General features: G+C 38.5%; 1 pseudogene; it reads right to left on the bottom strand.

Annotated features, from left to right (window-relative positions):
- Positions 1-3,275: 3,275 nt before the first annotated feature.
- On the bottom strand, positions 3,276-10,079 carry LOC114756038 (7-deoxyloganetin glucosyltransferase-like; annotated as a pseudogene).
- Positions 10,080-12,132: the final 2,053 nt, after the last annotated feature.

The following is a 12,132-nucleotide window of genomic DNA, read 5'->3' as shown; positions in this document are numbered from 1 at the left end:
GCTCGGGTTATAGGGATTAGGCAACAAGTGGATGAGGTTTTATAGAGCATATATAATGATACACACACCACAAACATTTGTTTTTTTGGTGACACACACACCACAAACATTGTCGGCAATGTTGAGAAGTCCAACTTGTGCCGAGCGAGAAATTAGGTTATCCGCAAATTAAACGTCAAAGAAAAATCGTTTGTAGAAGCGATGGACTTGGCTGAGAAATTAACACTACTTTCAACCCTTTTAGTGTCATCCTGGATATAAAACTCCGAACCATTTTTTCTATCATATTTATTTATTTATTTTAAAATAGTCCTTATAGTAGTTGTATTTATATATACTAAAGATCCTATCAAATGATAGTTTTAACTAATATATATGATTAACTAGAGTATTTTAAAAAACATAATTATTACAAATAACTAACCTAACAACTTTATTTATTTACTCAAACTAGTCAATTAATTGTTATGTTAAGTATCAGAAGTAGTATAATAATATTGGTTATGGATTTTGGATCTTGAATATTCGGTGCAATTTCGTATCATGCTTTGTATTCTATGATAAGGGGATTTTTATTTTTTGAAAAGAGAAAACTTACAAGTGTTGTATGAGAGAGCGTGAAGAAAATGTAGAAAAAACTGTAACACACCTTCCGGATGTTGACAAATCAAATGCTAGATTCATTGCACCATGAAAATTACAATTAATATTCATTAATAATTATAAAATTCAAAATCAAGACAAGAAAGCTGAAATGTCGTTTTTCAATTGCTCATGCATTATTTGATTTCTTGTTTTGAAAATAATTTTTTATTAAAAAAATTTTTGTTAAGTTTTCTAGGTTGTTTTAACAAAATAATAACATGTTTTTAAAAATTAAAAAATCAAAATGATTTTTTAGATATTTTATTATTTTCGTTTTTGCATTTTTTATTTTAAAAAATTGAAGAAATTTTCTCCGCGTCTCAACCACTGCCCGCCATATATCACTAGAGCCGGTAATATGGGTTGAACCCGCGGGTCCAACCCGCCAACCCGCCAAAAATGGCGGGTTAGGGTTAGTCAAAAGCCAACCCACCACTACCTTAAAAAACATAACCCGCACCGCCATAACCCTAACCCACGGTGGGTTGGCCCGCCAACCCGCGGGCCAACCCGCGGGTTAACCCACCTATATTTTTTTTAAAAAAAAAAAGATAACAAAGGCAAAAGTAAAGCAAATTTTTACTTCAAACTTTATTGTTATTAGATAAAGAAGGTTATCCAGTATTACTCATTGGTTTCATTGAAAAAAAATGTGTGAACTTGTGTATTATCATGTTGGAAAATTGGACAATCATATACTATTTGTATTTTATTGTGTTGTAATTTTTATTTGGATGTTTGTAATATTTTATATCATTTTTAGTATTTTTATTTTGTATCATATATAACTGCTAACATTTAAAAAAATAAGAAAAATTAAAAAAAAAGGCAAGAAAAAAAATAAAAATTCTGGCGGGTTGGTGGGTTGGCCCGCCAACCCACCTTGGCGGGTTAGGGTTGGCAAAATGCCAACCGGCCAGAAAACGGGCCTTTTGAACCCGCACCGCATAACCCACAACCCGCTACGGGCCAACCCGCAACCCGCGGGTTGGCCCGTTTTACCAGCTCTATATATCACTATCGGCGACGTCACCACCCTCTTTTTGTTGTTGTTTCTGATATAATTTGTTTAAAAACAACTCCAATAATTGAAACATGAAACAAGAAAGAACAACGTCGTCACTTTAATCCAAAACAGATCTTTACTTGAACAAAACTATTTCAACTGCAGTTATGGAATATATAATCCAATAATTGTTATCTTGAAGAAATAAGTTTTTATCATCATTTATTACAAGCAAATTTCAACATTGATACGATTTATACTGGACAAATCTGAACGTCGGTGTCTAATTTTTTTGCTTTTAATTTATTGCATTGGGAGACAAATATTGTGATGCATATCATGACTAAAATCTTTCATATTTGAGCCTCTTATTCATTTACACCACCTCCTTTTCTGTACCAATATGGCTCTGTTTGCATGAGGGTTTGACCACTGGTTAAGTAGCTTTTGAAGGCATAAGCACGATTGGCTTCTCAATCGATGTTTGATTTAGCTTTATCCAATCTCACTTATGGTCAAAAGCTGCAATTTTGAAGCTTGATTAAAGTAAGATCCTCCTGCTTATAGCTTATGAAATCCTACTTTTAAGGTGATTTGGGAGTACTGATCATCGTCTTCATCATGCTGGGAGAAGGAGAGTTCGCTGACTGGACCTGCTTCTTGTGTTGGTGGCCGACGGGATTGCTTGGGCACTGTTCACGATGAGCAGAACACAAGGGAGGAGCTGGAGGTCAACTAGATATGGAGCTGAGGGAACATGGATCTAAGAACCAGTGAGCATAAGTTTGGAGAGATGAAGAAGTCGATGACTGCTGTACTAACGGTGTTTAGTCTTTGAGCCGGAAGAAGAGAGGAGTTCCGTCAATGTTTGGAGGGAGTGAAAGGCCGACGTTTGTTGGGTATTGAAGCTTTAATCAAAAGGGGCTTCATTCTACTCCATTTTTTTTCTTCCGGCTGTACAGCTAAATGAGAGAGAACATCATGCAGCCAATTCTTTTTTCATCCAAAGGTACTTGTCATTGGGTATTGAACGTTCTCTTCACTATACTGTAATTTTTAATTTAAATATATTTTATTTATTAAATTTAAATTTCACTTTTTCCTATTAAAATAATTTAACATTATTATATTATGTGACTTGATAATTCTTTTTTATTAAATAAAAGTCATACTTATTTTGGTAATTTTACAAACTAAACTTACTTATTCAACTATAATCCATACACAATTTCTATTTCAACCAATTTAAATTTTTCAAAAGTTAATTCAAACATAAATCACATTAACCAATATAACTTTTATCCAATAACTTTTTCAAAATACAAATTAAAAATAAGTTACTTTTTCTATTGCCAATCCAAATAACGTATTATGGTCTTGAGCAATTGCTAAAAGCAAAGGGCCTGGAAAAGATAATGAAATAATTGCTATTCAGTTGACAAAACAAAATAAATATCTTTAAAACAAGTTCAATCCATGCACCAACGTGAATTAAAAATTAATCTTTTTTACTTTTTCAAGTAGTACCTTAGAGCTTTTTTTATTCCCTAAAAAAAAAACCTATGACTTTTTACTTACGAAGAAACTCTCGCACCACTAGATTACAAGTTCATTGACTAATACTTTAGTTTTTGGTTTTGATCATCACGTTTTTAATCATTTTTTCCAAATTGACGTAGGAAGAACCACCAGTTCTTGTGTCCTCCTCAGCAATTTTCTTGCACTCTAAAGTCTTCTGTCTCATCTTCTTCCCTCGCTCTCCTTCCATCAACTCATTCACAAACTTCTTCACTTCTTCTCTCTTCACATTATTGTCAATCTCAAGCCCTATTCCCCACTCTTTGCATGCATACCTACAGTTCGTTTGTTGATCTGCAAAGAAAGGCCAGCACGCCATAGGAACTCCTGCACAAATACTCTCAGTCATAGAGTTCCACCCACAATGTGTCAAGAAGCTTCCAATGGATGAATGGTTCAACACTTTTTCTTGTTCACACCAGTTTGCTATGAAGCCTCTTTCTTTGGTTTCACTCAAAAACTCAGAAGATAGAATCACCGAGCCACCATTCACAAGGTCAAATCTTATGATCCATAAGAAGGGTTTCTTGCTATTGGCTAAACCCCAAGCAAACTCATAGAGTTGTTCTGGGGACATAACTGTGATGCTTCCAAAATTCACGTAAATCACAGATCTAGGTTCTTTGTGTTGTAGCCAATCAAAGCATTGAGTCTCTTCTTTCCAGAGACTAAAATTTAGAGACGCCAATCGGTTGTTATTATGTGGTGTTTAGTTCAAAAACGAAGGGAGAGGGAGCTTTCACTGCCTCACCTTCAAGCTCATCAAATGTGTTGAAACAAATGGCATGGGCTTTGTGAGCTTTTTCCATCGTTTCATTGATCAGAAAGTCCAAGATTAAGTCATTTGGGTCTATTGTTCTCACAAAGGAAGGCAGATCCTTTAGCTTGATATTTCTCACACCTGGAATCCAATCTATTTCTTTCTCTAGGTAACCATTTGTCAGATAGCTCTCATCTGCACATTCACATTATAAAAAAAAAATTTATCATATCCCTTGAATTATGAGGCATACAGAACGTTGAACTAAACACTATGACATTAAGAATAGTTACTCTGATATAGCAGAGTAAGAGTATAACAATACCTTTAAGAGGTATCAGGCCTCTTTCAGCTAGCTTTCGAAAGTGAATAAGGGCCAGGTATGAATAAGTACTACCAGGCCAGTAGAGAATGATGGGGAGTTGAAGAGCTTGAGCAGCATCAACAGTGAAGACCATGCCACCATCAGAAACAAGCAAGTGACTGGGGGTATGAAGCCATTAGGCTGAGCGATGGAGTTGTAATGAGCAGAGTCGACGGCCCAGTGCAAGGTCCCATAATGGCCCATGAAGAGGATGACGCGACCAGGCCCAGGAGAAGCCACCGAATAAGGAGCGAAGCTGAGGGACCTACTAGAATCAGTATAAGGGATCAGAGTTTGTTAGGAGGGGGCAGGATTAGAACTGATACGGAATCTTCTCTCCCTGTGGTCATTTTCTCTCTCTCTCTCTATGGTTCCTTTCTGTTCTCTCTGATTATTCTTCCCTGTTGCTTTGCCGATTACGTTGATAGTTGCTTGATATATATGTATTGGCTGAGGTTACATTGTAACAGCCTCATCAATAGAAATATACATTCAGTCTTTCGATTTTGTGATCATAACAGATTTGGTGCTCTCGTTGAGAGAAAACGATGGCTGACAATACCAGACTGAAGGAGCTGCAAGCCGAACAGAGGAAAACCAATGAGTTTATCAAGGATGCCAAGGAGCGTTTCAGTAGGATCGAGAGTATGTTTGAGAAAATGATGCTACGCATAGATACCATGAATCAAAAGATGGAGTCCTCAGGAATGCAGTCCAGAGAAGGATCGCTTTCATCTGAAATACCAGTCGTACAGCCGGTAGCTTACGTGAGTAAGCAGATTAAGAAGGATTTTCCTCGCTTTAATGGGACTGATGCCTTGAACTGGATATTTAGAGCTGAGCAATATTTCAAACTCTATGAAGTGCCGGATGCGCAAAAGCTGATCATCACTTTAGTTCATTTCGATGGAGAGGTGTTGCCGTGGTTTCAAATGCTGGAGAAAAATAACAGAATCCCTACATGGTTTGCTTTAACAGCTGCTGTGGAGCAACAATATGGTCCATCAGAGTTTGATTGTGCCCGATCTCAGCTCTTCAAGCTAACCCAACGAGGTGCCTTGGACGACTACCATGAGAAGTTTATTGCCCTATCTAATCGGACGGAGGGTATTCCGGAGGCCGCCTTACTAGATTGTTATTTAGGAGGACTGAAACCAGAGTTGAAGCGAGAAGTACTAGTGCACAAACCCAATACGGTCCTCAAAGCAATGTCTCTGGCTCGTCTCTTCACCGAGGCCACTGACTACGGACCATCGTCAAAGCCACGTAGCGGGAATTACGGAGGGAGTAGTTATACGAGTAAACAAGTGAGTAATAACCCACAGAATAACACGAGCTCGACCATCAATGCTAGTGGAGGTAGTAAGACTAACTTGCCGCCCCTGCTACCAACACCGAACAGACCTTCGATCAAGAGGATTACACCAGCCGAAATGCAGGTGAGGAGAGAAAAGGGTCTATGTTATACATGTGATAAAAAGTTTTCCCCGTCCCATAAGTGCGCAAACAAACAGTTGATGATGCTGCAAAGCGAGGATGAACCTCTAGAAGAGTTTGAGATAGAAGCTGATGAAGCTCCTGTGGAAAGCATGTTACATCATTTATCGCTGCACGCACTGAGAGGTACCCAAGGACTAGCTACAATCCGTTTTAACGGATCAATATAGAGTACCAAGGTACAGATATTGCTTGACGGGGGAAGCTTAGACAATTTTTTGCATCCGAGAATAGTCCAACACCTACAGTTGCCTGTAGAATATACGACGGAAGTTTGGGTAGTAGGGGGACTGGACAAGAAAATAAGACAGACCAATCAGATGGTGACAGGGGTCCCAGTTCAGATAGGTGAGAATGTCATACCTCACTATGCTAGTCTTGCCCGTAGTTGGGGTGGATATGATTATGGGGGCTGATTGGTTGGAGACGTTAGGACCCCATGTGGCAGACTATAGTTCGTCCACCATTAAATTCTTGACAAACGGTCAGTGGGTGATATTAAAAGGATTTCGTGGGAGTTTGATTTCACAGGCAAACGTTCATCACCTTACCCGTCTACAACAGACCGATGCTTGGGCTGAATGCTTCATGGTTGAACTCATGGACCCTCACACTGTTGACATACCCGCTGAATGCTCCAAAAGCCCCACGGGTTACCTCCATCTTGGGGGCATGAACACAGAATTGAACTTATTCCAAGGACCCAACCAGTGAAGGTTCGACCCTAGAGATATCCAGTAAGCCAGAAGGCGGAAATAGAGAAGATGGTAGATGAATTGTTCACCGAGGGGATGATTCAACCCAGTAACAGTCCTTTTTCCGCTCCCGTTATATTAGTCAAGAAGAAAGATGGGACATGGCGATTTTGCATTGACTATCGAGCTTTAAACGCAATCACCATTAAAGATGCTTTCCCAATGCCCACTGTTGATGAATTAATCGATGAATTACATGGGTCTATGTACTACTCGAAGTTGGATCTTAGATTTGGATATCATCAGATTTTGATGAGAAAGCAGGACAGGGAGAAAACGACGTTCAGGACTCACCAAGGATTATATGAATGGATGGTTATGCCCTTTGGGCTCACCAATGCGCCTACAACGTTTCAAGCACTCATGAATTCACTCTTCCGCCCTTATTTGCGGCGCTTTGTACTCATTTTTTTGATGACATCCTAGTTTATAGTGCCACTTGGGAGGCATACCTGGGTCATGTAGAAATTGTGCTAGACACATTGGCCAAACACCAAATGTTCGCTAAAATCACCAAATGCACATTTGGACGATGCTAGGTTGATTATTTGGGGCACACTATATCAGAAAAGGGAGTGGAAATGGATGAGGCCAAGATAATAATAGCAATCAAGAATTGGCCCGTTCCCAAGAATGTTACACAGCTTAAGGGGTTTCTGGGGCTAAGTGGATACTATCGACGATTTATCCAGAGGTATGCTCAAATTGCAAGACCCTTGACCAAGCTGCTAAGTAAAGATGGGTTTCGGTGGACAAATGAGGCTCAACTAGCTTTCGAGGCTCTGAAGGAGGCGATTACCCATGCTCCAGTCTTGACCCTACCTGATTTTACTAAACCATTCGTTTTGGAAACGGACACTTCAGGGGTGGGTGTTGGGGTCGTGCTCAGCCAAGAAGGACGCCCTATTGCGTTTTTCTCAAAAAAATTATCACCAAAGATGCAAGCGCAATCGGTGTATGTCAGGGAGCTATTCGCAATCACAGAAGCTGTTGCTAAGTTTCTTCAATACCTTTTTGGCCACTATTTCATGATTCGCACAGATCATGCTAGTCTTAAGCACTTGGGGGACCAAGTGATCCAGACCCCAGAACAAGAGGCGTTCCTGCCAAAACTACTCGGCTATTGATTCGACATTGAATATAAACCTGGATGCCATAACCAAGCTGCCGATGCTCTGTCACGGTGTATGGCCATTATATCATTACAGACCACCTTCATGGACACGTTGTATGAGAAGGTGCATGCCTCAGTCTGGATTTGTGACATGAAGGACAAGATTGTACAAGACCCATCTGTTGCAGGTGATTATCAATTGAAACAAACTGATTTGTACTAGAGGAACCGACTGGCGATCCCTCGTGATGACTCTGAATTAATTAACATCATTTTATATGAGTTCCATGTGTCGGTCTTGGGAGGTCATGCTGGGTATCTCCGCACGTTTCATCGAATTGCCTGTTTGTTTTACTAGCCCAAAATGAGACAAAGTGTGCGCCAATATGTGCAAAGTTGCACTGTCTGTCAACAGGCTAAGGTGTCGCAACTACATCCAGCGGGGTTATTAGACCCTCTACCCATACTGAAACGAATCTAGGAAGACATTTCCCTAGATTTCATTGTCGGGTTACCACAAGTGAAAGGGCATGCTGTCATTATGGTCGTGGTGGATCGCTTGTCAAAGTATGGTCATTTTATTCCATCATCAGCTACTTTCACTAATCACACGGTTACAGAGGCTTTTGTTCAAAACATTGTCAAGTTGCATGGGATCCCCAACACCATTGTCTCTGACCATGACAGAACTTTCACGAGTTCTTTTTGGCGTCACTTGATGAAGTTGCAAGGATCTACACTCTGTTTTTCTTCAGCCTACCATCCTCAATCAGACGGTCAAACAGAGTCCCTCAACAAGAGTCTTGAGCTATATCTTCAGTGTTTTGTTCATGAGTATCCGCGGCAGTGGCTGTTGTACTTGCCTTGGGCTGAATACTGGTATAACACATCATTCCAGACGTCGATTGGCATGGTCCCTTTTAAGGTTGTGTACGGGAGAGATGCACCACCGGTGTTACGACATACCACTCAGGAAGACACACCGACAGATGTTCATCAGCAGCTACTACAAAGAGATGAAATATTAGAAACACTAAAAAAGAACTTGCGGCGAGCACAAGCCAAAATGCGATACTATGCTGATAAGAAACGAACTGATATCGAGTTTCAGGTGGGGGACTTAGTTTGGGTCAAACTTCAGCCCTACCGACAGCACTCTGTGGAACTTCGAATATACCAGAAACTCGCTTTACGTTATTTTGGTCCTTTCCGTGTTTTAGAGCACATTGGCAAGGTTGCTTACAAACTAGAATTGCCTACACATGCTAAAATACACCCGGTTTTTCATATCTCTCTTCTAAAGAAATTTGTCGGTGACAATTCATTGCAACCATCGATTCCCCTTCCTTTAGTGTCCATGCCGGAAGGACCTGTTGTTCAGCTTGAAGCAATTCTGGATACCCGCACTGTTCGTTATGATGACAAGTGGGTGAAACAATACTTGGTTCAGTGGAATGGTCCCACCCCGAACTCGTAGGAGGATAGAGACCGCTTGCTAGAATTATATCCCGCCTTGGACCTTAAGGACAAGGTCCCAATTCATGGGGGGAGTGATGTAATGAGCAGAGTCGACGGCCCAGTGCAAGGTCCCATAATGGCCCATGAAGAGGATGACGCGACCAGGCCCAGGAGAAGCCACCGAATAAGGAGCGAAGCTGAGGGACCTACTAGAATCGGTATAAGGGATCAGAGTTTGTTAGGAGGGGGCAGGATTAGAACTGATACGGAATCTTCTCTCCCTGTGGTCATTTTCTCTCTCTCTCTCTGTGGTTCCTTTCTGTTCTCTCTGATTATTCTTCCCTGTTGCTTTGCCGATTACGTTGATAGTTGCTTGATATATATGTATTGGCTGAGGTTACATTGTAACAGACTCATCAATAGAAATATACATTCAGTCTTTCGATTTTGTGATCATAACAGGAGTTTAGTAAGAAGGTTCTGGAAGGGAAGGAGGAAGTTCTTTCTAACAGAGTCACAGAGAGAGGCTATGTCCTGAGTGGCGTTATCATTTGTAGGAGGAGGAAGACCTTTGGAATGGTTTCAAATTGAAAATCTAAGAGTCCATCAAGGATTTTGACACCTCTTGATCTAAGGAAGCGTCTATGGTTGAACTCGGTGTTGACGAAGGTTATGAAAAAGCCTCGAACATGAAGAAGCTTCGCTAGTTTCAACACTGAGATGATGTGGCCTTGAGCTGGAAATGGAGTCAACACAGCATGTGGTTTTGATCCTCCTACTGCAATAGAATCCATCGCTGTATTTCAAATATCACTCACTCTCTCTCTCTCAATGTTGAATCAGAAGCTCGGGTTTTAGGGATTAGGCAACAAGTGTATGAAGTTTTACAGAGCATAATGATAAACACATACACCACAAATATTGTCGACATTAATGTTGAAAAGTCCAACTTGCACAAAACATCAAAGAAAAATCATCTGTAGAAGTGGACTTGACTAAGAAATTAATGGGATCCTGTTTGTCATCATCCCTTTAAAGATATTATTGAGGATGTAAGACTTATCTTAAACAGAATTGGCATGTCACTTTTCAGCATGCGTGTCGGGATGAGAATTGGATGGCTAACTATTTAGCGAAATACTCACATAACCTTATTAACTCTTTTTGGATCTTTGATCACCTCCTCCTTTTCATCAAGAGGCGGAAGGTGACGAGGGAGCTGAGTTTTTGTTTTTTGATTCTTTTGTTTAGGTTTTTGCAGAGATTTTTCTTTGCATCCAGCTTGTAATTAAAAAAAAAAAAGGATCCAGTTTGCGTGCTCGGTGGTGTGCTCATCACTTAAACGCGGCATTTAACTTACTTCCCTCAATATTTGCTGAATCAGTTTCAATACTCATCACCTTGATGAGTATCCTAAACTCATTAGATTTGAACTATCTATATCTTATTGGAATTGTCCAGATTTAAAATCTTTAATTAACTATTTTTAAATAAAAAATCTATTTTTTGAAAAAATGATAGTTAAGGGATTATCTTTATTTTAGATTCTATACATATTAAAATAAATATTTTAAACAAATAAAAATAAAAAAAGAAATCAATTGAAATGTCATTTTTCAATTGCTCAAGATTTTCATGGGGAGAATGAGACCCCAAAAAAAAAAGAATTTGAAAATTACAGGTTTATTTGATTTCTTGTTTTGAAAATAATTTTTTATTAAAAATTTGTTTGGTCAGTTTTCTAGGTAGTTTAAAAATAATAATACTCCTCCGGTCCTTAATATAGGACCCAATTTTTGAGTTAGTTTTGGTCCTAAATGTAAGACTCATTTCTCATATTTATTAATTTTCTCTAAATTACCCCTATAGATACTCCCTCAACCATAATCAAGTAGAAGAGGGAGAGGATGCATTAAAAAAGATGATTATGGTGTTTTAGGAAAAATGTGTCACTTTTCTTATAATTAACTAATTTACCTAACTTCCTTAATCTAATCAAATTAGTTAAATGGGTCTTATATTAAGGACCAAAGGAGTAACATGTTTTTAAAAATTAAAAAATCAAAATCATTTTTAGATGTTTTCTTGTTTTTTTTTATGGGAATTTCAAATTTCTTTTAGTGGGATTCACTTAGATACAAACGAATTCTAGGTATAATTAATCTTTATATAATATTTTATGCACCTATTTGACTACTCCCATAAAATAAGGCCTTTTTTTTTCCCTTTTTGCCCGAGTAAAACAAAGCCTCTTATAAGAATATAAAATTAGTACTCCGTTGCACTTCTATTTTTTTTTTCAAAGAAAATTTCATTCCGAAAAATCAACAGTACATCAAACACTAATACAAGTAGGAATCTGACCAAAACAATCTCAAAAAGGACTACATGAATCAGGGGGGAAAAATCAACCAATACCCGTATGATCATTTCTTCGTTTCACAGTATCAGCTTTGCATTTTTTTTCTTTCTTTATGAAGAGAATCACCTACTAAACTCAGCCATTAAAATCTATTGCAGACAATGTGCTGTTACAAGCCATTCATTGACTCACTAACCTTCTTTACCCCAAAAAAAAACTTGTTGAAATTAAAAAATCAAAGTAAAATCTCATATGTAAAGTTAGAGGATAAAAATATGATTTTATTTAATCTTATCACTAAAATCGAGGGGTGACAAATTATTTTTTAACTAATTCACCCAGATATAAAATTAATTAAAATTCTAAAATTTATTCCATGTTTTCAAAAAGTATCCCATAATTAATTGCTCAATAATATTTTACAAGGGTACTTGTAAAAAAAAACTATATTTATTGCTTCATACTATATTTTATTACATGTTAGGCCGTTAGCCACGAACTTTCTTTACCTAACTGGTCTCATAACAGGAACAAAGACCAATCCAAGAGTTGATAACAGGGCCTAAACTTAAACCAAAAAAAAAAGGTGGGGG

Source organism: Neltuma alba, unplaced genomic scaffold (genome assembly GCF_004799145.2).
Source record: "Neltuma alba isolate B1F8T4 unplaced genomic scaffold, ASM479914v2 tig00010370_pilon, whole genome shotgun sequence".
NCBI lineage: Eukaryota > Viridiplantae > Streptophyta > Magnoliopsida > Fabales > Fabaceae > Neltuma > Neltuma alba.
Note: the sequence above shows the minus strand (reverse complement) of the source record. Positions and strands in the feature narration are given on the sequence as shown.